This window comes from Heloderma suspectum, chromosome 1 (genome assembly GCF_057233095.1).
Source record: "Heloderma suspectum isolate Gila_16-S chromosome 1, 16-S_ref, whole genome shotgun sequence".
Lineage (NCBI taxonomy): Eukaryota > Metazoa > Chordata > Lepidosauria > Squamata > Helodermatidae > Heloderma > Heloderma suspectum.
The window spans coordinates 294,142,935-294,168,889 of NC_139458.1; positions in this window are offsets into that span (position 1 = coordinate 294,142,935).

The window sequence follows — 25,955 nt, forward strand, 5'->3', positions numbered from 1 at the left end:
ATCGCCAACATTCACTGGATCATGGAGAAAGCAAGAGAATTCCAGAAAAATGTCTATTTCTGCTTCATGGACTACGCTAAAGCCTTTGATTGTGTGGAGTGGATCACAACAAACGCTGGGAAATTCTTCATGAGATGGGAGTACCAGACCACCTTACCTGTCTCCTGAAAAAACCTGTACAAGGGTCAAGAAGCAACAGTAAGAACCAGACATGGAACAACCGATTGGTAAAAGCTGGTTTGAAACTCAACATTAAAAAAACTAAGATCATGGCATCTGGCCCCATCACTTCCTGGCATATAGAAGGGGAAGAAGTGGAAGCAGTGACAGATTTTATTTTCTTGGGCTCCAAGATCACCGCAGACGGTGACTGTAGCCACAAAATTAAAAGACGCTTGTTCCTTGGGTGGAAAGCTATGGCAAACCTAGACAGCATAGTAAGAAGCAGAGACATCACCTTGCCAACAAAGGTCCGTCTAATCAAAGCTATGGTTTTCCCAGTAGTAATGTATGGCTGTGAGAGCTGGACTATAAGGAAGGCTGAGCGCCGAAGAATTGATGCTTTCGAAAGGTGGAGCTGGAGAAGACTCTTACGAGTCCCCTGGACTGCAAGGAGGTCAAATCAGTCAGTCCAAAAGGAAATCATCCCTGAGTGCTCATTGGAAGGACAGATACTGAAGCTGAAGCTGAAATATTTTGGCCACCTAATGCGAAGAGAAAACTCTCTGGAAAAGACCCTGATGCTGGGAAAGACTGAAGGCAAAAGGAGAAGGGGACGGCAGAGGATGAGATGGCTAGATAGCATCACTGATGCAATGAATATGGACTTGAGCATGCTCCAGGAGAGAGTGCAGGACAGGAAGGCCTGGCGTGCTATGGTCCATGGGGTCACAAAGAGTCGGACACGACTGAACGACTGAACAACAACAAGTCTAGTACTAGGGATGTACAAATCCCTTACCTTGCTCCGCTCAGGGGCATCTGTTGGGGCGGGGAGGCGGTGATCTGTCCCTCCCCCCAGAATCCTGCCCAGTCGGCTCTGCTCCACGGCAAGGCCACGGAGCCGCCAGCCAGGTCCAGCCGCAGCTGGACTTCCGGCCACTGCCGGGCTGCAGCTGCAAATGGCAGCCACTACACCAGCTGCCATTTGCGTCCCTGTCTTTTGCCATGATAGGCTACGTAGATACTTACGTAGCCTATCATGGCAAAGACCAGGGACGCAAATGGCACAGCGGCCACCATTTGCATCCCTGCCAAGCCGTGATAAGCTACGTAAATATCTATGTAGCCTATCATGGCTTGGCAGGGATGCAAATGGCGGCTGGCGTAGTGGCTGTCATTTGTGGCCACAGCCCAGCACCAGCCGGAAGATGACCTGGAGCTGCCACCAGAGCCGCTGAAGCCGCTGCCGGAGCTGCTGGTGGAGCTGCCACCGCCACGTAGGATCCGTCTCGGGGGGATTCCGTGGGGGGGGATTGCCCCATTCCACCACAGACTCCAGTGGGGGGGCAGATTCTAAAGAATCTGGCCTCACTGGAGTCCATGGTAGAATTCCCCAACATCCCTATCTAGGACAAATAAAAATATTAAGAACTACCAGTCCCCTATGCCCCCTAAAAAGCCTCTCTGGAAGGCTGGGAATCACTGTGTTGTTGGGGGAAGGGGGGAATCTCCCAAAATTGGGAAGAGGCACCTTGCGCAAACAGATAGAGCTTAAAGGGATGGAGAAACACTTCACACTTTTTCAGAAATTGATACCCTTTTATATTTCATATTCTAATATTATAAGTTAAGATTGAGTAGATTTATAGTTATTAATATATTTATAGAAAATAATAGCAAGAGCGATAACATAAATTTTAATAGGCAAAGTTATTTCACCCTTCACTATCTCAAAAAAGTCACCCACATTGACTTTACAGGGGCTAGTAACCTCAAGGCTGGATTACTGCACTACACTCTATGTGGGGCTGCCATTAAGGTTGGTCTGGAAGCTGCAACTAGTGCAGAATATGGCAGCTCAACTGTTGTCAAGAGCAGCCCCTTTTCAGCATGTCCTTCCTTTGCTGAGGGAACTGCACTGGCTGCCTATTCGCTACTAGGCCAAGTTTAAGGTTTTGTTTTTGGTGTATAATGCTCTAAACAACTTGGGCCAGGATAGTTCAGAGAGTGCCTTCTTCCTTACCAGCCTGCCTAGTCACCGAGGTCATCCAATGAAGCACCCTTGGTGGTTCTGCATGGACCTGTAGTCCACTCGGAGTAGATCATTCAGTGTACTAGCTCCTTCTCTATGGAATTCTGTCTGTTGATGTCAGGCAGGCACCAATGCTGATTTGGTTTTGGCATCTACTGAATACATTTTTATTTTAACAAATCTTCCCTGACTGACCAGCCAGTTTTATTGGTATAATTTGATTTTAAAGATTTTAATTCTGTGTTTTGGTTTTCTTTTCTTCATCATCCTTTTTATTGTTCACCACTCAAGAATTTAACTGGCTGTAGAGTGTTATATAAATCTTGTAATATGCAAATGTAATAATTCACTAATTGATTCACTGAATGGTTAAGAGAAATGTTTGATCAACTAAAATTCTTTACTTCGTAGATTAATCCTAGTTTAAACAGAATTTGTTTCTTTGAACAAGTTGTGCTGTATTGAGGTTGGCATAAAAAATACCATCACAGATAAGTTAGTTTTCCATAAGTAGCATCAGCTCAGCATACACTTGACACTTTCATAGCCCAATCTCTGTGTGCATCAGGAAGAAGGTTGCAATTAGACTTTCTAAGGTTCCATATTTAGGTGATTTTCAAGATGCCTTCGATGGCTCATCTGGTTTTACAAAATTTGAACAGGCAGCTGTCAGGAGTGGTTTTGTACATCCTATACACAAATGACTTCTGATTTATGCCCATTAAGGCCGTATTTCAAATGATTTAACAGTCAAATTAATCTGATGTCTCAGGGTTATTCATTATGAGAGATTGCCATCACCATAAAATGTGATCTTAACAACTTCCTTGGTCTAATTTTATGTTCTAAACCCTATGGGGTTCCTTAGGCAGTCCTACCAGAATTATGACAATGCATAGCCTTTCTGAAACCTTGAAGTAAATATTTAAGAATTAGGGATGGTGGAGAATTTCTCCCCGAACCTTCGGGGGGCCGAGCGCCAACGTGTTCGGCCCCCCGAACAAGTTTCAGGGAGAAATCCTCTGCACCCCCCCCCGCACCCTGCACCCCCCCCCCCGGGACGGGACTTACCTTCACCGAATGTCCCTCCCGGTGGCTGGTCCGGCCAGCGGTTCGGCGGGTGTTCAAGCGAGGCGGGAGTGGCAGCCGGTCTTTCAACTGGCTGCCGCCGCCACCATTGCAATGAAAGAAAAGAGAAAAAAAACGCCCCCTGATAGGCTACGTGACGATTCACGTAGCCTATCACGGCTAGATTTGCAAAGTCAGCCATGATAGGCTACGTGAATCGTCACGTAGCCTATCACGGGTGACTTTAAAAAAAAAAAAGAGTGTACGGATAATGGCAGCCCCCATAGGGATCCGCCATTCCCGTTCCTTATTTGGTCGCTGTAGTCTACGTAAATGTTTACGTAGACTACGGCGAAAATAAGGGCAACGTTATTTGCGTTGCCCTTATTTTCGCCGTAGTCTACGTAAAGATTTACATAGACTACAGCAACCAAATAAGGAACGCGAATGGCGGCTCCCTACGGGGGCCGCCATTCGCGTACGCGTTTTTTTTTTTTTTTTAAAGTCACCCGTGATAGGCTACGTGACGATTCACATAGCCTATCATGGCTGACTTTGCAGATCTAGCCGTGATAGGCTACGTGAATCGTCATGTAGCCTATCAGGGGGCGTTTGTTTGTGTGTTTTTTTACTTTCGCGTTCGCGGCCGGGCGAGGCAAGGCACCTCCTCCCCGGCCTGAATTTCGGCCGGGCGAGGCGGGAAGCCTCCCCCCCGGCCTGAACTTCGGCCGGGCCGAGGCGGGAAGCCTCCCCCCCAGCCTGAACTTCGCGGGGGGACCAGCAAAGCGCCTCCCCCCCACCACAAACGGCCTTCGAGGACAGGTAAGTGACTTTCGTCCACCCCTATTAAGAATCTATAGTGATAATCTAGGTTCCATATTTTAAGTTTTAATTGAATCATACTTAAACCAAAAGGCCCTTATTCTGATGAAAGGCACTTGCATTTACTGTACATATTTATTTCTTTTGATAAATTTGCACCACCACCACCCCAGACACATTCCAGTAGCTTTGAGGTGTGCCAAATGAGGGGGAGGTGGCTCAGAGATGAGATGATGAAGCATGTAAGCGCATTCCATATCAGAAACAACTCCCCAAGACTGGTGGAAAATTGATACTAGAAGACTATACTAGAAGATACTAGAAGGTGAGTGGCAGCTTTGAAGTTAAACTACTTAAAAAAAATAATAATCTGACCTTGGTAATGATAGAGAAATGGCCAGGAAATTGGATATCCCAAGATGTTAATCCAGATTAACTGCGGGAGGATCTTTGACTTGTTAATGACATATAAATTCTCATGCAAAACAAACAAACTGGAAGTGAATTTATTTATTTATTAAATTTTATTTTATTTATTAAATTTATTAATCGCCCATCTGATTGGTCACCCAGCCACTCTGGGCGATGTACAACCCACCATAAAACAATTTAAAACAATAAAATTTTACCATTTTTTTTTTTAAATACCCTAACCCACCCCAAATGCCTGCCTGAACAACCACGTTTTTAATGCACAACGGAAGCTCATTAAAGAGGGGGCATGACAGAGTTCCCTAGGGAGGGAGTTCCACAGAGTGGGGGCCACCACAGAAAAGGCCCTCTCCCTCGTCCCCACCAGTCTAGCTGTCCTGGCTGATGGGACAGAGAGAAGGCCATCCGAGGCTGATCTTGTTAAGCGGCCTGTCTGGTGTTGCTGGAGGCGCTCCTTAAGATAGGCTGGGCCGGAACCATATAGGGTTTTAAAGGTCAAAACCAACACCTTGAATTTGGCCCGGAAAACAACTGGTAACCAGTGCAACTTCTTCAGCACTGGAGTGATGTGATCTCGCTGGCGGCTGCCTTTAATCAGGTGAGCTGCCGCGTTCTGTACCAGCTGCAGCTTCCGAACCATCTTCAAGGGTAACCCCACGTAGAGCGCATTACAGTAGTCTAAACGAGAGGAGACCAGGGCATGTACTACCGATGGGAGCAGATGGTTGGGAAGGAAGGGGCGCAGCCGCCGTATCAGATGGAGTTGATACAGCGCTGTCCTGCTCACAGCTGACACCTGAGCCTCCATGGACAGCTGGGAGTCCAAAATGACCCCCAGGCTGCAGACCTGGTCTTTCAAGGGTAGCCGTACCCCATTCAACACCAGGTCAACATCCCCCAGCCTCCTCTTGTCTCCCACCAAAAGTACCTCGGTCTTGCCAGGGTTGAGCTTCAGCTTATTCCTCCCCATCCAGCCACTCACCGTCTCCAGACATTTGGACAGGGATTCTACGGCCAACCTTGGTGAAGATTTGAATGAGAGGTAGAGCTGCGTGTCATCCGCATATTGATGACACTGCACCCCAAACCTCCTGATGATAGCCCCCAGTGGCTTCACATAGATGTTAAATAGCATCGGGGAGAGGATGGAACCCTGTGGCATGCCACAAGTAAGTGGCCACGGGTCCGAAACCTCCTCTCCCAGTGCTACCCTCTGGTACCTGCCGGAGAGGAAGGACCGGAACCACCGCAATACAGTGTCTCCAATGCCCAACCCCTCCAGGCGGTCCAGGAGGATACCGTGGTCAACGGTATCAAAAGCCGCTGAGAGGTCGAGGAGAACAAGGAAGGAGCATTCACCCCTATCCAGAGCCCTCCTCATATCATCCACCAAGGTGACCAAGGCCATTTCTGTCCCATGCCCAGGCCTGAAGCCCGACTGAAATAGGTCTAGATAATCAGTTTCTTCCAAGTGTGCCTTCAACTGCACCGCCACCACCCGCTCAATCACCTTGCCCCAAAATGGCAGATTTGAGACTGGGCGAAAGTTGTTCAGAACTTGAGGATCCAAGGAGGGCTTCTTTAAGAGCGGTCTTATCACTGCCTCCTTGAGTGCTGATGGCATCACTCCCTCCTCAAGGGAGGCGTTCACCACCGCCTTGATCCCCTCACCCAGTCTCTCTCTGCAGCTCATAATAAGCCAAGATGGGCAAGGATCAAGTAAGCAGGTGGTCAGCCTTACAGATGAAAGCACCTTGTCCACTTCATCAGGAGGAAGAAGCTGGAACCGATCCCACAAAACCGGTTTGCCACAGGCCGCCTCTTGCTCACTAACTGTATCCACAGTGTGCAGAGTAACACACCTAATCTGATCAATTTTATCTGCAAAGTGCCTTGCCAAAGCCTCACAGGAGGCCTTAGAATGCTCCAGTGGTTCTGGAGCCACAGGACCGACCAGGCTCCGGACCACTTGGAACAGCCTCCTGGGGCAGCACTCAGCAGACGCGATGGAGGCAGCATAATATTCCTTTTTTGCTGCCTTCACCGCCACGTGATAGGCTGAAGATACAGCTCTAGCCCGTGTCTGATCGTCTTGGAGCGAGACTTCCGCCACCGGCGCTCTAGCCGTCTCACCTCCTGTTTCAGAGCTCGTAACCGCGGATTGAACCATGGTGCAGTCCGAGCCCTGTTCAGGCGGAGAGGGCGTTTCGGAGCCACCCGATCTAATGCCCCAGTGATTGCGGCATTCCAGCCACCCACCAGGGTCACGACCGAGTGGCCGTTGGCATGCCCCAGAGAATCCCCAAGCGTGTTCAGGAATCCATTCGGATCCATAAGACGCCTGGGGCGGACCATTTTAATGGGTCCTCCACCCCTGTGGAGGGGTTGTGGAACCGAGAAGTCCAACATCACCAGATAGTGATCTGACCATGACAAGGGGGTGGTGGATATACCCCCAACTTCCAGATCACTCCCCGCTTCTCCAGAAACAAACACAAGGTCTAGTGCATGACCGGCTACATGGGTGGGCCCAGTTAGAATATGGTGCAGCTCCCAGGAGGCCATGGTCTCCATGAAGTCCTGAGGTGCTCCTGTGAGGATGGCCTTCGAATGTACGTTGAAGTCCCCCAACACCAGTAAGTTAGGGGACTGCACACACACATCAGAGACCACCTCAAACACCTCGGCCAGGGAGTCAGTCATGCAGCAGGGTGGACGGTACACGAGCAGAATCCCCAGACTGCCCTTCGGGCCCAACCTGCAGTACATGCACTCAGCAACCTTGGTCTCCCGGAGAGGGGGTCTGGTGAAGACCAAGGACTCTCGGTAGATAACAGCCACTCCCCCTCCCCGATCCCCAGCCCTCGGCTGCTGTGCATACGAAAATCCAGCTGGACACATGGCTGCAAGGGTTGGAGCAGCAGCCTCGGCCAGCCAGGTCTCCGTAATACATGCCAGGCCTGCACCCTCATCCCGGATCATGTCATGGATGAGGGAGGTTTTCTGGGTAACAGACCTGGCATTGCAGAGCAGCAAACGAAGGCCAGAAGATGGGGTCATGCCTCCCCCAGCCATCCTTTGGCTCTGGACAGGCCCGGAGCAGGGAACAGATACTACACATCTCTCCCTTGTTCCCCTTACCTGGCATGGCCTGCCCCTAGCGCTCCGCCAGTGCCTGCCGCCCAGCCTCGGTATGTTCTGGCCCCCAACACTCCCCCCACTGCCTCCATCAGGTGGACACATGCCCCCTCGCTCCCGCCTATCAGGCAGGCTACCCAACCCTAAAAACACAACAAAATCCCCCCCAACAAAATAAAACAAACAAACAAAACAATTAAAATCCCCTTAAAAATGCCAGGCAGGAGTCCACAGGGAAGGCCTGGTGGCGGTGGTGGTGGTGGTAGCGGCGGCGGCGGCAGCAGGCCCAGCAGCAGCAGGCACGCCTCTTCCCCGGTGGTGGTGGTGGTGGCTTCTCCTGCAGGCCCTGGCTCTCCCAGGCCACCTCAGCCAGCCAGCTTATGTAGCCCCTCCAGGGAGGGGCAGGTGGAGCAGCACAGCTGGCTCGGTACCTGGGGGCCTGGTCCTGCAGGGGCTGGCGGTCTGCCAGGCAGAAGTCCACAAGGAAGGCCTGGTGGTGGTGGCAGCAGCGGCAGCAGCAGGCCCAGCGGCGGCAGCATAATTGTAAGCACAATGTGGGGTACAATATAGATGACATGGGTAGAGCCAGGCATAAATGTGCACAAGAAGAAAGTAAATATTTATGTCACAAACTAGCAACAATACCTTGTTCCATGAGTGGAAGGGAAAACAGGCAAAATAGTGTGCCCACTAGGGGTGCACGCCGCGAAATTAAAAGTTAAAAAAAAAAAACGCCCCCGTGATAGGCTACGTGACGATTAATGTAGACTATCACGGCTAGATCTGCAAAGTCAGCCGTGATAGGCTACGTCAATCGTCACGTAGCCTATCACGGGTGACTTAAAAAAAAAAGTGTATGCAAATGGGGGCCCCCATAGGGAGCCGCCATTCGTGTTCCTTATTTGGTCGTTGTAGTCTATGTAAATCTTTACGTAGACTACGGCGAAAATAAGGGCAACGCAAATAGCATTGCCCTTATTTTCGCCATAGTCTACGTAATCTTTACGTAGAATACAGCGACCAAATAAGGAACGGGAATGGCGGCTCCCTATGGGGGCCGCCATTATCCGTACGTGCTTTTTTTTTTTTTTTTTTAAAGTCACCAGTGATAGGCTATGTGACGATTGACGTAGCCTATCACGGCTAACTTTGCAAATCTAGCCGTGATAGGCTATGTTAATCGTCACGTAGCCTATCACGGTGGCGTTGGGTTTTTTTTTCTTTTATTGCAATGGCGGCGGCGGCAGCCGGTCGAAAGACCAGCTGCCGCTCCCACCCCGGATGAAGACCTGACGAACCGCCAGCCAGACCCGCCGCCGGGAGGGTCATTCGCCAAAGGTAAGTCCCGTCCCGGGGGAGGGGTGCGGGGGGGTGCGGAGAATTTCTCACCAAAACTTGTTCGGGGGGCCAAACACGTTGGCGCTCGGCCCCCCGAAGTTTCGGGGAGAAATTCTCCGCCATCCAGGTGCCCACACTAGGGATGGACGAAAGTCACTTACCTGATCCTGAAGCTTGCTTCACGGTGGGGGGGAGGCGCTCAGTCCCTCCCCCTGAAATTCTGGGCGGGGGGGAGGTGCCCCATCCCTCCCCGCTGAAATTCTGGCCGGGGGGAAGTGCCCTGTCTCTCCGGCCGCGAAACCTCTTCTCCTGCCGGTATGCAAATGGCAGTCCCTGGCATGCAGTCAGCCGTGATAGGCTACGTAAATGTTTACATAGCCTATCATGGCTGACTATGAAAAAAAAAAAGCGTGTACGCAAATTTGCATTCCTTATTTTGTCACGGGTAGTCTACGTAAATATTTGCTTTGCCCTTATTTTAGCAGTAGTCTACGTAAATATTTATGTAGACTACCCATGCCAAAATAAGGAATGCAAATGGTGGCGCCCATGGGTGCTGCCATTTGCGTACACCCTTTTTTTTTTTTTTAAGTCAGCTGTGATAGGCTACGTAAACTTTTACGTAGCCTATCACGGTGTTTTTTGAAAATCTACCCGTGATAAGCTACGTAAATCTTTACGTAGCCTATCATGTTTGTTGTTTGTTTGTTTGTTTTACTTGGAAATGGTGGCAGCGGCGGCCGGTCGGAAGACCGGCCGCCGCTGCCGCTGCCAAACTGCCACCGAACCACCCCTGGGAGCCGCCGCCGCCAGGGACATTTGCACGAGGTAAGTCCCATCCCAGGGGGGGGCGGGGGGGGTGGCAGACCGTTTCTCCACCAATTTCAGGGGGCCGAATGCGTTAGCATTCGGCCTTCCAGAGATTCGTGGAGAAATTCTCTGACATGCCTAGCCCACACTCCTTTTTGTAGGGATGGACGAAAGTCCCTTACCTGTTCTCGAAGCTTGCTTCGCGGTGTGGTGGAGGCACTTCGGTTCTCACCCCGAAGTTCAGGCGAGGGGGTGGAGGCGCCCCGCCTTGCCCGGCCGAGATTCAGGCTGGGGGGGAGGCGCCCCATCCCTCGCCAGCGAAATTAGGCCGGGTAGGAGCGCCCCGTCTACCCAGCCACGAAAAAAAAGGTAAACACACACACACACACACCCCCGTAATAGGCTACGTAATGATTTACGTAGCCTATCACGGCTAGATTTCCAAAGTCAGCCATGATAGGCTATGTAAATCGTCACGTAGCCTATCACGGGTGACGTTGAAAAAAAAAAAAAGTGCGTACGCAAATGGCGGCTCCCATGGGGACCGCCATTTGCGTTCCTTATTTTGACACGTCTAGTCTACGTAAAGATTTACGTAGACTACGGTGAAAATAAGGTCAATGCAAATAGCGTTGTAATAGACAAATAGTCTAGACTACATGCGCCAAAATAAGGAACGCAAATGGCGGCGCCCATGGGCCGCCGCCATTTGCGTACGCGCTTTTTTTTTTTTCAAAGTCACCCGTGATCAGCTACGTGACGGTTTACGTAGCCTATCACGGCTGACTTTGGAAATCTAGCCATGATAGGCTACGTAAATCGTTACGTAGCCTATCACGGGTGTGTGGGGTTTTTTTTACTTTACTTTTTTTTTTTGCAATGGCGGTGGCGGCAGCCGGTCGGAAGACCGGCCGCTGCCCCTGCCCCCGACGAAACGCCACTGGGACCCGCCGCCGAGAGGAACATTCGGCCACGGTAAGTCCCATCCGGGGGGGGGCGGCGGAGAATTTCTCCACAAATTTCGGGGGGCCGAATGCATTAGCATTCAGCCTCCCGAAGATTCGTGGAGAAATGCTCCACCATCCCTACCTTTTTGTTCTTTCCTTCCTGTTAGGGGTGGACGAAAGTCCCTTACCTGTCCTCGAAGGACGTTTGCGGTGGGGGTGAGGCACTTCGCTGCTCCCCCTGCGAAGTTCAGGCTGGGGCGGAGGCTTCCCGCCTCACCCCAGCCGAAATGCAGGCCAGGGAGGAGGCTTCCCGCCTCGCCCGGCCGCGAACGCGAAAGTTTAAAAAAAAAAAAATGCCCCCTGATAGGCTACGTGACGATTAACATAGCCTATCATGGCTAGATCTGCAAAGTCAGCCGTGATAGGCTACGTCAATCGTCACGTAGCCTATCACGGGTGACTTAAAAAAAAAAAAAAAGCGCATACGTTAATGGCGGCCCCCATAGGGAGCTGCCATTCACGTTCCTTATTTGGTTGCTGTAGTCTACGTAAATCTTTACGTAGACTACGGAGAAAATAAGGGCAACGTAAATAGCGTTGCCCTTATTTTCACCGTAGTCTACGTAAATCTTTATGTAGACTACAGCGACCAAATAAGGAACGGGAATGGCGGCTCCCTATGGGGGCCGCCATTATCCGTACGTGCTTTTTTTTTTTTTTAAGTCAGCCGTGATAGGCTACGTGACGATTGACGTAGCCTATCACGGCTGACTTTGCAAATCTAGCCGTGATAGGCTACGTTAATCGTCACGTAGCCTATCAGGGGGCTTTTTTTTTTTCTTTTATTGGAATGGCGGCGACGGCAGCCGGTCGAAAGACCGGCTGCTGCTCCCGCCCCACTCGAACACCCACCGAACCACCGGCCGGACCCGCCGCCAGGAGGGACATTCAGAGAAGGTAAGTCCCATCCCGGGGGGGGGTGCAGGGGGCGGGGGGGTTCGGAGGATTTCTCCCCGAAACTTGTTCGGGGGCCGAACACGTTGGTGCTCGGCCTCCCGAAGTTTCGGGGAGAAATTCTCCGCCAACCCTACTTCCTGTGGCCTTTTCTGCCATGGAAATCTTTTTCTCTGTCTGCTTCCACCAAACCAGCCTCAGCATTCTCTAAGTTTCAGGTATATACTTTATGTAGTATGGGGGTTGCCATTAGATGTGGGGTGGGTAATACCTCCCCCCTCCAAAAAAAAGAAGACCACAAGATGTCAAAGTTAAAATTTTACTGGATGAAAAATTGTCAATAGAAAAAAAAGTTTTTCAATCTAAATGGATACTCATGCAGCACATACACACACACACACACACACATGCACCCCATACGAGCAATAGGGCATTAAAACAATCAGGGAAATGCATCTAGCTAATCTAACTATCCTGAGTCCCTATTTTATCCAGGTCCCTTATCTAATCAATATCTTAACTGTCTTTGGTCCAGCTCTCTCCATCAGTTCTGTAGTTCCAGCAGCTCTGACTTTTTTTTCCCTCTAGGACTCTTGGCTTCTTTCCTTCTCTTCTTTTCTCTACTTCTCTGCCTTTCTGCCCCATATGTTTATCTTTTTACAGTGCAATTCTATACATGTTTCCTCAAAGTAAGTCCCTCTGAATTCAATGGAACTTACTTCCAGGCAAGTATGTATAAGACTGCACCCTAAAACTAGTTTTCTCTCTCTTCCACAAACTCCAACCAATGAGGAAGCTAGTTTCTTGTTCATTTCTGCAAACCAGGTTTCTATTTCCTGAGTTAATAACTTTCTCTTTCTCTCTTCCTCTGACCTTTTGCTGAACTTTATAATCTCCTGACTTCCTGAATAAGTCTTCCTGACTTCTACACTCAAACTAAACTTTTGACTCTAAACTATTAACATTTTGGCTGAAACTGACTAGCACACACAAAAGAAAGATTCAGGGAGCAATCCTATAGCCTGCTAGACACTGTCTAGCAGGCCAAAGGATATGATCTATTCCAGGAACTTGACCTTGGAGCCTGCGCTTCGAGGTCAGTTCCCGGAAATCTGAGCTCCTCCCTCTTCCATGCTACCTCCAACGCAGTGCAGAGAAGCCCCGTCCTCTCTGCTCGGAAGACAAGTGTGGAGCAAATGAAAAAGGGCGGGGCTGGGGGCATTCCGGGGTGGGGAGAGCGGAGCTGCGCGTATGACACATCCTATGTGTCATACACCAGTTTCCTCTCCCAGCCTCCCTCCCACTGTTAGACGCCGAAAACAGCTGTCTTGCGAAAAAGAGCAAGGCAGAAATGGTGCAGAGGGAGCGATCCCCCCATGCCTCTCCTGCCTTGCTTTGAATAGGCAGTCACCTCCAAGGTCAGAGGTGGCCACCTATTCTACTTAGGATTGCACCCTTAACCTCATGATATTCTAAAACCAAACTAAAAAGAAAAATGTAGGATAGCTCTGTTGCTTCACATTTGGAATGAACCCCATCACAAACATCAGATACAGAAGCATGGGAAGAAAGAGGACACAAACAGCAATGGAAGCCCTGGCTTGCAACACTGGGTTGCATGATCAAATCCCTAACACATACACTATCATTCATAGTAGGCAGGGGAGAATACTAACATGCAAGATACTTGGCATGGAAAGTCAGGGCATCCTTTTCATAATCAGCAAGAGAGCCTGAGTCCTGCTTTTTAAAACAACAAATGACAGGGGAAGGGGGGGCAGGCAGCTGTATTGCTGCTATGTCATCGAGAGAAAGTCTCAACTTGCCAAGATTCTTCCCATTGAGGTTCTCTAAAGATAGAGTCCCTCCTGCCCTCCTGTGCTTCCATCAGCAACCCAGTATCAAGCTACTGAAGCAAGAAATGATGTCCCTCCAAGGAAGAACTGTATTAATAACTGACATGAAGCCATAGTCCTAGAGTACTCCTATGAAAGCAGATCTTACATCATTTCCAGCTTAAAACAGCATCATTTGGAATGAAGACGAACTACCACACGTGCTTGCTAATTGATGCTCCACGGAGGAAGTAAATGCTAGAAATACCAATCTAAAAATGTACACAGCTGGGGTTTCGCCTGCAAATCCTTCATTTCCCTGAGTGCCACTCATAGCTCTATTTAGGATGTGCTAATGATGTAGAAAAAGGCCCTAATTATTATCCAGAATTGCAGAAGCATAACTTATTTCTTTATTTATTTCCTCTACGTTGCTCATTGATTTTGTTCTAAAGGTGGCTATCATGCCCCAATAACTTCTAGGAGTGGCACCAGGTTCTGATAAAGAATTCTTTAAAAAGTTGTACCAGATCCAGTGAGGACTGCCAACTTGTGATTTCAAAAATGTTGCCCTGCCCCTGACCATGAAATGTATGAAGACCAGGGAGAGTCATGCCAGAACTTGGTGAGTAATGGGCATGGAAGACTCTAGAACACCCATGGAGGATTCATGGTAGGGATATTGCAAGGGCATAATGTCTTCAGGCTAGGTTTTTATGCTGAACATCTCATTATGGCAAGCTGTTTAGAGTCTGCTCTGTGTTGCAGGATAAGAGGAACACATCTCTGACTGGGAGATTAATTGAGTGACTAGGGCTATATGTTGCTACCTGGAGACCTATGCAGTTTTACCTTGTATGTGGGAGAAAGGGAGGGCAGACCTATCTTCCCCTTCTAATGGCTGCCAATTATAGACCTGTCTGAGGCAGTCATTATCTGGGGAATGTTGCTGAGACAGGTTCACTGAATTATTTTCTACATAATTATTTATCTGTCCTTAAAGCTGCTGCCTGTTAAAGAGGGAGAATCTTAATTATTTTATACTGTTAATCCCCTTGTAGGCAAAGACATTGGTCAGGTTAATGAGATCTTGAGTGCAATGGAAACGAGTTTGGGGTGGGAGAAATAAGATACATGAACAAAGGTTGAAGGAGGTGGGCATGTTCAGGGCAGAGATAGAAAGATTAAAAGGATATCCAGTTTTATTCAGTTTTCCGACCCTTTCCAAAGTTGTCATGAAGAATAAAAATACCACTTATTTCAATAAGAATGAAATGCAAGGAGGATTTAAGAGGCAGGAAGGTGGAATTAGGCTAATTACAAGGAAAAGCTTCCTAAATGCATGAAGAAACTAGGCAAAATGCCTAGGGAAGTGGTCAGGCCCCATTGTTGCTTGCTGTTAAAAAAAGATTAAAGATTAATTTCTTTGGGATGGCTTAAATGTTGTGAATGTTGGCTCATTTCAGGGGATGAGTCTAGGTAGCTCTTCAATTCTGTAACATTGTACACCCTAAAATATGTGCATCTTAACAAAGGTTAGGCTATAATAATTGCCTTGCTGGAGATCCATCTAATCTAGTGTCTAAATTATAGGAGGAAAGGCAGAGGGGTCCTTAATAAAATCCACACACACCTCCTGTTTCAACACAGTTTTAACCAAATGATGCCCCACCTGTAGCATTCTAAAAACAGTAATTTTCACCACAAAAAGTAAGCATATCAGCCCCCTTCTCCCCCTCCTCCCACCAGAGTAAATGCAGTCTAATCTAATCCAATATTCAGAGCCAAAGCATTCCCATGGCTAAATGGTTGCGACACGCACAAATACAAACACTGCGGAAACATTTGCATATGCAGACCATGTTGGCCAGCAAGATTAAGCCCTGCTGTAATGTAGGTTGCCATATGATGTGGCTAGCACTGTGTGCAAACGGCCTCTTGAAATTATCCACTTTACTTGTGGGCAATTTGGGAGACAATTTCACTGAATTTCTCAAGGAGGAGAAGAAATTCTCAAACGTTTCTCACAGGTAGGGCTCTTCACTGGCAGGGATTGTAGCACAGCTTCTTTCTTTTTTAGTAAGGGTTTGGGGGGTTGTTGTTGCAACCGCATCAACTGTCTTGGCAGGCTGACCCGCAATTTGTATCCACCGCAGTGCAGGTGGGGGCAGTGTTGTGTCAAGATCCAGGGATGAGGTAGAGTTAGTGCTCTGCCAAAATCTGTCCTCCAATTTCCTGAAAGTTTTCTCCACTCCATGAAAAAGGCTTCCATTTAGGCATGATGGAGAATTCCGCAACAGATCTTGGTGAGGCCAAATGCCAGTGCATTCAGCCCCCCGAAATCCTTGGTGGAATGAAGCCCCCTGCCCCCTCCACCCCACGAAATGGGCCCGGAACGGAGCCTACCTTTGTCGGCCATTCCAGTGCTCCTCGAATGGCGGCCACGTCTGCAGCCACCATTCACATCTTTCTAATGGCCATGATAGGCTACATAAATACTTACATAGCCTATCACGGCTAACACAGGGACGCCATTTGTGTAGCCCATCATGGCAAAAAAAGGGAACACAAATGGCAGCTGCCTTAACCACCACCATTTGTGTTCCCCTTTTTTTTTTTTTGCCGTGATAGGCTATGTAAATATTTACATAGCCTTAGCCTATCACGGCTAAAGCCGGAACGCAAATGGTGTAGGGGATGCCATTTGCTTCCCTGCTTTAGCCGTGATAGGCTACATAAATATTTATGTAGCCTATCACGGGCCGGCATAGGGACACAAATGGCATCCTCTACACAGGACGCCATTTGCATCCGCAGCAGATTAATTCGGGAGAATGCTACACTTGCAGAGCTCAGGCAATGCTGAATTCAGCATCGAAGTCGGCTTTTGTGGAGAGATGGCTGCCAAGATAAGAAAAGTGATTGACGTTTTCCAGCATCACACCGTTAAGCTGGATTGATGGCACTACAGAGGGATTGATTTGTGCTTGCTGGTAAAGCATGTTGGGTTTTTTGATGTTAAGCAAGAGGCCGAGCTTTTCATATGCTTCTGTGAAGATGTTTAGGATAGTTTGGGGAAACTGAGGATGCTACAGGTGGCCAGAGAAAGGATTGTACAATGAAAAACAGGACCCCTGTGCCCCTTCTTTGGCCACCTCCTAAATAAGGTAAGCCCAAGAACCCCAAACCCAACCCATGAGAATTCCTCTGAAATTTCTTCACCATTGAATTTCTTTTCAAAAACAAGTTCTCGTCTATCAAATTGAATGAGAATGATAAACAAAAACGTAGGATAATTTTTTGGCATAGCACTAGATGTGGCCAACCCACATGGATGCTGACATTCTTGCATCTATACAAAGTGCTTTTTAATAGTAATTACATCATTGTGAGAATGTATGAAATAGTCCTCTAATTTCAACAGAAGTCAGAACTGCATGGGAATGACTGAAAACTGGAATTCACAGTGGGCGGACAGCAGTGTGTGTGTGCGCGTGGTAATTTGTTTTATTTATTATTTATCATTAACATACTGCCTTATCTGCTAAAAGCTATCAAGGCAAAAAAAGAAGAGAAGTAGAAGCAGTAAAGTAGAAGCACAATAAACTGTCTGCCATGGCGAAAATGTTCTTAGAGCAGAGGGAATAGAGGTAAATAAAAAGGGAAAGATAAAACAGAAGACAGAGAAAATCCATAAAGTGGAAACATCCAAGTACACAGTTCAGTTCCCACATTCTTACACCTATGGAGGATGGGTCTAATGCATTACCATTTTCTTGGGCTTATGTCATCTCAAATGTCTCCATTGAGGTGCTTCTTAACAGAGTAATATACTCATATCAGAGGACCTGAAACATAATAAAATGGTTTATATGGGAGTTTATGAAACAGAAACACAGTGGGATATGTTGGTGCATTTATTCAACAGTTTAAATTCTTGTCACAAAGGGTTTGCAGAAACATAAGATGTCCTTAATACAAACATTTGAGCAAAGGAAAGATTAAAAAAAAGCTAAGAAGGATAATAAAAATGTTGGTCAAAGCTCTTCGTAGTCCTGACTTTTTATCCTCAAAATATTACAGGAGACACAGTATGCTTTGGCTGCTTGCATCAGCTTCCAATGTTTCTCCAGGCCCTAATGCAGAACTGCACAATGGAACCTTTACTTAAAAAAAGAAAATAACAACCCCCCCAGCAGCTCCTCTGTTATCTGTTGAAGTAGACAGGCCTGAGAGACTGTGTGCACATGTGTGCAAAGGAACTTCCTGAACTGGAGCCATTCTGTTGAACGTATAAAGCCATTTGGCATTTGGAACAAGATCTATTAGACATCATCCACAACATTGTGGGTATCAGGATTCAGATGTCATTTCATTTAACTGTGAATCCTGTGTTTTTAAAGCATTCCTTAGTTGACTATGGGCGCAATCCTATCGGGATGGGCGGCTGCCTGAGAACTCGGAGACGACCACCTATCCAATGCAGGGCAGGAGAAGTGAGGAGGGGATCATTCCCTCTGAGCTTCACCCACCCTGCATTTGCAGCTAGACAGCCAATTTTGGCTGTCCAGCCATGGGAAGGTGGACCAGAGGAAGCGGCTGCAGACAACACATAGGATGTGTCGTACCGGCATTTCCACCTTCCCCGCCCCGGAACACCCCATTTTCACCGCTCCACGCTCCTCTTCTAAGCACGGAGCACAGGGCAATTCGAAGCTGCCTGCAAGGCAGCCCGGGAGGGAGGAAGGTCGATTCTCAGGGAACCGACCTCGGAGCATGGGTTCCGAGGTTGGTTCCTGGAAACTGACTAGTGGCCATAGGATTGGTCCCTATGGCTTTTTTCACATGGAGCTTTTATCCTGTGATTGAGATTGCTCCTTCATGGATGTTTGCAGGCTCTTTACATGACACCGTGACCCTCCTACACGAAATGAGCTTTTTCCCCCCCATTTTAAACAGATCACAGATAATGATCTCTCAAATTACCCTGTTGTGTTCCACTTGAGTTCCCTCTGTGGCAAATGGAGAAATGGCAAGAAGAGGAGCGAGATCAATAAAAGATAATAGAAGACTCACATATGGGGAGAAGGAGGGGGAAAGGGGAGGGGGGAAAGGAAGCAGGTGAGAAAGGGAGTCGTCGTGATCTTGCATTTAAAATGGAAGCAGAAAGCCCCATTTTAAATGCAGGATTTTAGGCTGGTGTAGAGATGCCCCTGTTCAAGGTCTGTCTTTAGACTCCAATGTATAGGAGAATCATAAATGCCCTATCCCCACGTTCAGCCTGCCTGGCTATGCGGGGGGGGGGGCGTTGCAGGAGGGGTGGTGAGAAGACATATCGGGAAGCCATTGGGCATCCCTTGTGGTACCACTCTAAAGGGGAGGGTCCAGCGAAGCCCCCTTAAGCCCCTCCCAGAGCAATCTCTCGATCGCGCGGCTTTGGAGCAGTTGGCACATGCTCCACTAGTGAGAATGCGGAGGAGTGAGCAACGTTGGTGTGATCGCCAGAGGTGCATTTTGCCTCATTCTCAGTGGCGTGGTGCACCTCGTGCCTCAGAGAGGAGAGGCTGAGGCAGTAGCAGCGGCAGGAGCAGCCAAGGTGGCAGCGGACACCTGACCAGGCCATCTTCTTTGAAGCTTGTGCCACCCATACAGTCGTTGCAGATGCGGCAGCGAGCTCTGGCCGGTGCCAGGCAGGGTAGCTGTTCCCATTTGGGGTGGCTGCTCCTTCCTGCACCACAGGCAGCCTCGAGGCTGACCACGCGTTTCCTCCCAGCAGCCCCGATCCCTCTCGGTGTCTCACCACAGACGCAGCCAGCCAGGCAGCATTCTTCAGAGCCATTGGCCCAAGGTTTGGAGGAAGGTGGGGGAGGTGGCCACTTGGGGGGCATATAGGCCTCTGGGACCCTGGCTTTCCCTGCCTAGGAGGTCCTATAGGGCAGGGAGGTTACTGGCCTGGACCTTTGGCACCCTTTCCCACCCCTCGCTGGCACACAGGCCAACAGATCCTCTAGCCCAGTCAGATAGGCCGGTCAGTAATTTGTGTAGCTGTACCTGACCCCTTTTAGGTTTCCTTGTTAAATGCCATTATGCCTCCAAAGAAGGGACAGGGCGGCAGGAAAGGAAAGGGTAGAGCCCCATGGCCCCCTGCAAAGAGGGCCCAGAATAGGTTGGATTCTTCATCTAAGGATGAAGCGGGCCTGGACCTGGCTTCAATCCTCGCACGAATAGAGGCCACAGAACAGAGCACTGGGATCTTCCCTCCTGCCCTGGCCGCTGGCCGGGCCTAGCATGGCCAGGGCGATCCAGCCCAAAAGAACACAGCAGCAGACACAGCGCTCACTGTTACTTTCCATTTCACCACACTTAGATGCCATTGAGGCATCTGCCTCATCCATCCTAGCCCACCCTGGTGTCAATCCACAGCTTGAAACAGCACAACCTGTGGCAGTATCTCAGGCAGTGGCAGTGGAAGGAACGTCATCCACCATGTTATCAGGGAGGCCTGGTTCAGCTGCCCCAGACACAGGTGAGACAACTGCTTCACCTCACCCCACCTGGCCAGGCTGGGGACCTATGGGGCCTTGGGGATGCCTTCCTTGGCTCACTCCCCAGAGGTGGCCTTTTTCCCCACCTCTGGTAGGGCAGATCACCCCAAGCACAGTGGGCCCCGGGATTCTGCAGGGGACTCTTACACTGGCCCTACCCTGGCAGCCAGTGGCCCCAGTGCCAGCCACTGCAACACCTCCTGCTGCAGGTTCTGCTTTGGTGGGGGTGCGTGCGTGTCCCCCACCGCTCCCCAGGTTGGATCTGGCATACCTTTTCCACACCTCCTAGCCCGGCACCTGTGCCATCAGTTGCCCCACCGGTGGCAACCCCTCAGCAACTCCTGATGGCTAATGCCGCTTGTGCTGGAGTCTGGCAGGGACCTTCAGGACTCACTCAGGATCCCCTGCCCTCACCCCAGCCAGTGCAGGTGGACCCGCAGGCAGCAACAGCGTACCCTTGTGCTAATTTGGGGAGAGGAGCAATGCCCACCAGGGCTACTTCACTGATTGGTTTCCACCTAACACTAGCCAGTAGGGAGAAGATTCTCCAGGGAGAATTCATTGATGTTTTTTCCTTGTTATTAAGTGAACCAGAATACATAGGAAAAATCTCGGGATAAAGAGATGGAATGAAACAAGGAGGGAAAGGCAGCACGCACATGGGCAAACTGGTTGCCAGGTTTCTTGATTTACGCTGGAATCATACAGCAAAGATTCCCAGAATGGGAGTGGATCCTCACCAAATACATTGATATAATTTATTTATTTATGTGGGAGGGGGGGAGGAACGCAAATGGCACCCACTATGCTATTTGCGTTCCCTTTGTTTTTCGCCGTAATAGCCTACATAAATATTTACATAGGCCAGAACGGCTAAAAATAGGGAACGCAAATGGCGGCCGCTGTAGCTGCCGCCATTTGCGTACGCTGGCTTGTTTGTTTTTTGGCTTGCTGTGATAGGCTATATAAATACTTACATAGCCTATCATGGCAGCTTCACAGGACACAAATGGTGGCCGCTATGGCGGCCGCCATTTGCGTCCGCAGCAGCCCATCCACGGCCGGAACTCTGGCTGCGGACAGCCCTGGCCAGCAGCTCCACAGAGCCAGCCCAGAGAGGATTCTGGGGGGAGGGACGGACCACCTTCCCCCCACCATGAATCCAAGCTCCGCAAAGGTAAGTGACTTTCATACATCCCTACCCACCACCGAACCAGGGTCACTTCTGCTATGCGTTTGGATTTGCAGGTATGGCTTCAATTTTTACAGGAATTTAACGGTGTCTCCTTTTGGAGGCGCAAGTTGTTCCTCAAAGCTGACCTGCAGATCCATTGTGATGCTGCTGGGGCACTGGGTTTCGGTGTCATATGGCATGACCGGTGGTGTTTCGGGCAGTGGCCCGAGAGCTGGATGGCAGCCGGAATCTGTAAGGATCTTACCTTTATTGAGTTCTTCCCTATTTACATGGCTGTACATGTTTGGGCTGACCAAATGGCCAATTCTGTGGCTCACTTCTGGTGTGACAACCTCACCACCGTTCATGTCATTAATACACTGTCCTCCACAAACCATAGGGTTATGACATTGGTGAGAGCATTTGCACTTCATTGCCTGTGACATAATATCTGGGCCCGGCACATACCTGGCTTGGACAATCCAACTGCCGATGCTTTGTCGTGTAACCAGATCAACAGGTTCTGGGAATTAGCCCTGTGAGCTTGTCCACTACCAGACTCCATGCCTTGCTGCACTATGGGAGATTGGTGCACTGGAGCCGAGCACGCCATGATGAACTCCATAGCTACCAGCACTAGAGTCGCCTTCAACAAAGCAAGTAGGGAGTTCCTAGCTTTCCGGAGCAAACTACAGTTGCAGCATTAGTGGCCCATCCCAGTGGACCACCTGCTGCAATTCTCCATGTATTCTAGGAACAGGGGGCTTTCTGCCGGAACCATAAGCAGTAAGCTTGCTGCATTGGCCTCCTGGGCTAAAATTAAAGGTGTAAGTGATTCCACGTCAGATTTTAGGGTGAGATGTGCCATTCAGGGCTGAACGAGAATGTTGCCTGCTCCAGAGGATTCTAGGTGCCCCCTTTCTCTGAATATCCTTCTGGGTCTCCAGAGAATGTGGCCATCCATTTGCGCCTCACACTACGAGGCTTCCCTGTTCCATGCGGTGGCCTTAACGGCTTTCTTCGGTACCCTTAGGATTTCAAAATTGGTCTGGACATCCAAAAGGGATACATCAGGGAGGGCACTGAGATATTCCAACATACTGTCCAGTCCGGATATCATCTACGCATATGGAGATCAAAGATGGATCAGTGCAGCAAGGGTGTGATGGTGTCACTCTGTTGAGCTCAAATTGAGGAGTTATGCCCTGTCAGGGCTTTAGGGGTTTTTCTGGATCTTTGTCGGCCTGCGGATGGCCCTTTGTTTTATCACTCCAACGGTTCCCCGTTGAAAAAATTTCAGTTCTGGACCATTACCAAATCAGCATTGTCTGCTCTCAGCCTGGTAATTCATAGGTCTGTGGCGGAACGGCTTCCCCCCACCGCCATCCTGCAGAATCCCCCTGGGACGGAGCCTACCTGGCGGCGGGTGCAGTGGTAGCAGCGGCTCCTCTTCTGGCTGCTGCCGGGCTGCTGCAGCCACAAATGGCGGCCATCGTAGTGGCCGCCATTTGCGTGGCTGCCTTTTGCCATGATAGTCTACGTAAATATTTATGTAGCCTATCATGGCTTGGCAAGGATGCAAATGGCAGCCGGCTTAGCGGCCACCATTTGCGGCCGCAGTAGCCCAGCAACAGCCACTGAGTAGCCCAGCAGCAGTCACCAGAGCACCACCCCCGCCACCGCGGATGCCCCGGAACACAGCCAGGTAAGGGTTTTGTACATCCCTATTGGTTGGTCTTCCCGCGCAGGTTTTGGTGCTGCACCTAGGGGGAACAACTTGGGCCGTTTGCAAGGCAAAGACCTGATTGAGCAGGCCTTGGCCAATTTCCAGGTGATCCAGCACAGTTGGATGGAGGTGACCATTCTGTAGTCCTGTGTGCTTCCAGGAATTAATTGGAAGGCTCAGAATAATGGAGCCCTTGACCGGGCTCGGCGGAAAGTCAACCAAGAAATAGCCTTAGGGCTATATGAATATGGATGGTGATGGGATCATCACCCATCAGGAAATTAAATGGACAAAGAGGGAGCTCTACAGACAGGATGGCATGCACCTTTCTGATGCAGGGAATGACATATTTCTGTCTGAGGGGACTGTGGGAAGTTTTTCTGTGCAGATGGGGGGAGTTAGACAAGCAATAAGCTTGTCACTCCTGGTGGCAACTAGGATGGGCAATGGAGAACGAGATTAGGGATGGTGTGCATGCAGAGGCACCTTATGGTGACAGGTGATGCCTGAGGCCTCCTGAACGGGTTCTGCGGCTTGGCGGGGGGATAAGGGTTGCCTGGGAGACCGACTCACCTCACTCACTCAGGTGTTTGGCAGCACCAGGAGTGGGGTGACAGGGAAAGGTCTACCTCCCTCAAACGGGCAGTCCAGAGGGGAAGTGAGTGACATGCCATCCCTCAGGCTGGGTGTGTTTTCACCCATAAAAGTGCCAGCTAGTCACTGGTACAGGGCCTGTCCTAGGTTTTTCCCTTTGCAGATATTTCAATAAATGTGGCCTAATTTTCAATCCAAGCCTTGTTGCCTGTCATTTCTTTACTCTATCTCCGCTCGCAATGACTGTCACTCTCCGTAGTTTATGCATAATCTACCATTAATATTTGTATTGTTAATGCCTTATTATGCACATGTCTTTTGGACATGTGATGCATCTTTAGAAGCAAGTAACAGTAAAACAATAGCTCAAAAGCACAAGGAAGAGACATCAAACATCTCTTCCTCTCTCTTTTGTCATTGTACTTTACTCCAAGTACTTTAAATACAGAATGCAACAAATACATTTATAAAACAAATCAGATAAATAAAATACTTGTGGCTTAGTCTTTTGCTGCAGAAGAATGATAGTAGTCTATGGACACTTACTTGGAAGTAAGCCCAATTGAACCCAGTGGAAGTTTCCTTTGAGTAAACATGCATAGGATTGTGCTTCTCAAATAGCAGGATTCATTAGATGTCTTGCTGAAAGCGTATTGCAAGGCTGCCTTAACTAAGTACCAACGTCTGTCTTCTTTCATCATTTCAAACCAAATGTAAGTTGGTATTCCAAACCTGTACTCAACCAGTAATGTGGTAATGATAGGCACTACAATTTTGAACATGTACATTAATCAGTGGATCTTTCTGCAAGTGGTGAGATCATTTTAATCTGCTTAACTCTACAATGTACAATGAGGGAAGTACAAAGTCTAATAAAGAAACAAATTATCATGCATCACATTCAATTTTTGCAGCACTTTATCAGAAGTAAAAAACCCACATAATCTAATAATCACAAAATAATGAAATCCTAGCTACTCATCTTTGTCTTCATAAACCTTTTTCACAGCAATAAACAAGAATATTTTCTATGCATATTCCAAATAAAAGGGAATAATTTATGCTTTATGTATGTGCACCTTTTGCCAAAGATATCCTGTATGTAAAATTACAAAACCAAAAGGTGATGATGGGAGAATATCTATATGCCATCCTTCCTTCCTTGGTAATTTGGCCAAGGCTGATTGGCATTTGGCTCCTAATGGGGTTTTCCAAGCATTTTCGTAGGTACTAGAGCAACAAGTAATAAGGCCGTATTCGCCTTATAATGACTTCTGCATGCAAAGCATTTCTATCTAGGGAAATTAAAGGTTCTAAACCTGTTCTAACTAGGGTTCCATCTGGCTGGATTTAAAGTAGATTGACCTGGTCTTCTGTCAGACAGCCAATTTGAATTAAAAAACAAAACTAATCCTTAGTGCAAAATCCAACCAAAGCTAAATACTATTATATATATTCATTTCAATAGAGATGTTTATGCATATGTTTACCTCTCCCACTGAAATCAATAGCATGTGAAAGTACTTCACTTTGGTGGGATCATGCCCTAACTTTCCGTATTAGTAAAATTTGCCACATGAAGGACTTACTTATATGTGGACCAGAGAGGGAGCTAATCCTCTCAGGTCCAGTCCTGGAAGTCCTGCCCCCGGCCTTCTTTCCCTTTCAAGTCTGTCTCATGGCACTGATGGACTCCTATACCTGGGCTTCAAAAAAGGGCCAGCCAGCTAAGGGGCCTGTGCCTATCATTCTAGCCCATTCTCCTAACATTGCAGGGGTGCTCAAACAAACCCCCACAAGCATTCACTGAAAGTGTAAGGGGAGTGTGGTATTGTGCCTGCTAGCCATGGCCTGGACACCCACATATGCCCACAGGACTGCTCCTCTATGCCAACAGGAAGCCTAATTGGCCTATACCCATCTATACTGCTGTGCACAAATGGCCTCTCAAAATTGTCCAGCCTATTTGTGGGCCGAGAAATTGGGGTGACAATTTCACCGAATTTCTCCTAGGAGAGGAGAAAGTGTCCAACAGTTTCTCAGAGATAGGGCCCACTATTGGCAGGGGCTGTAGCACAGGTTCTTTCTTTTTTCCTCAGGGTTTTTGGTTTATTGCACTGCTTCTGTAGTTGGCCATGGCTTCAACTGTGTTGAGGCGTCCACTCATCTGAGGCAGAATTTTAAATTTCTTTTTGTGGTATTTTTGAGCTTACTTAATCATTGTGAAGTGACTGAGGGTGTTGTGTGTGTTCTCTCTAACTATTACATATCTTTCCATTGGTCTGTAGCCTCCCAGGCCACCTGCTCTTCTTGAACTGAAAAAGCCCCATGGGTAGTGATGGCAGAGAATTCCGCCATGGACTCCAATGAGGCTGGAT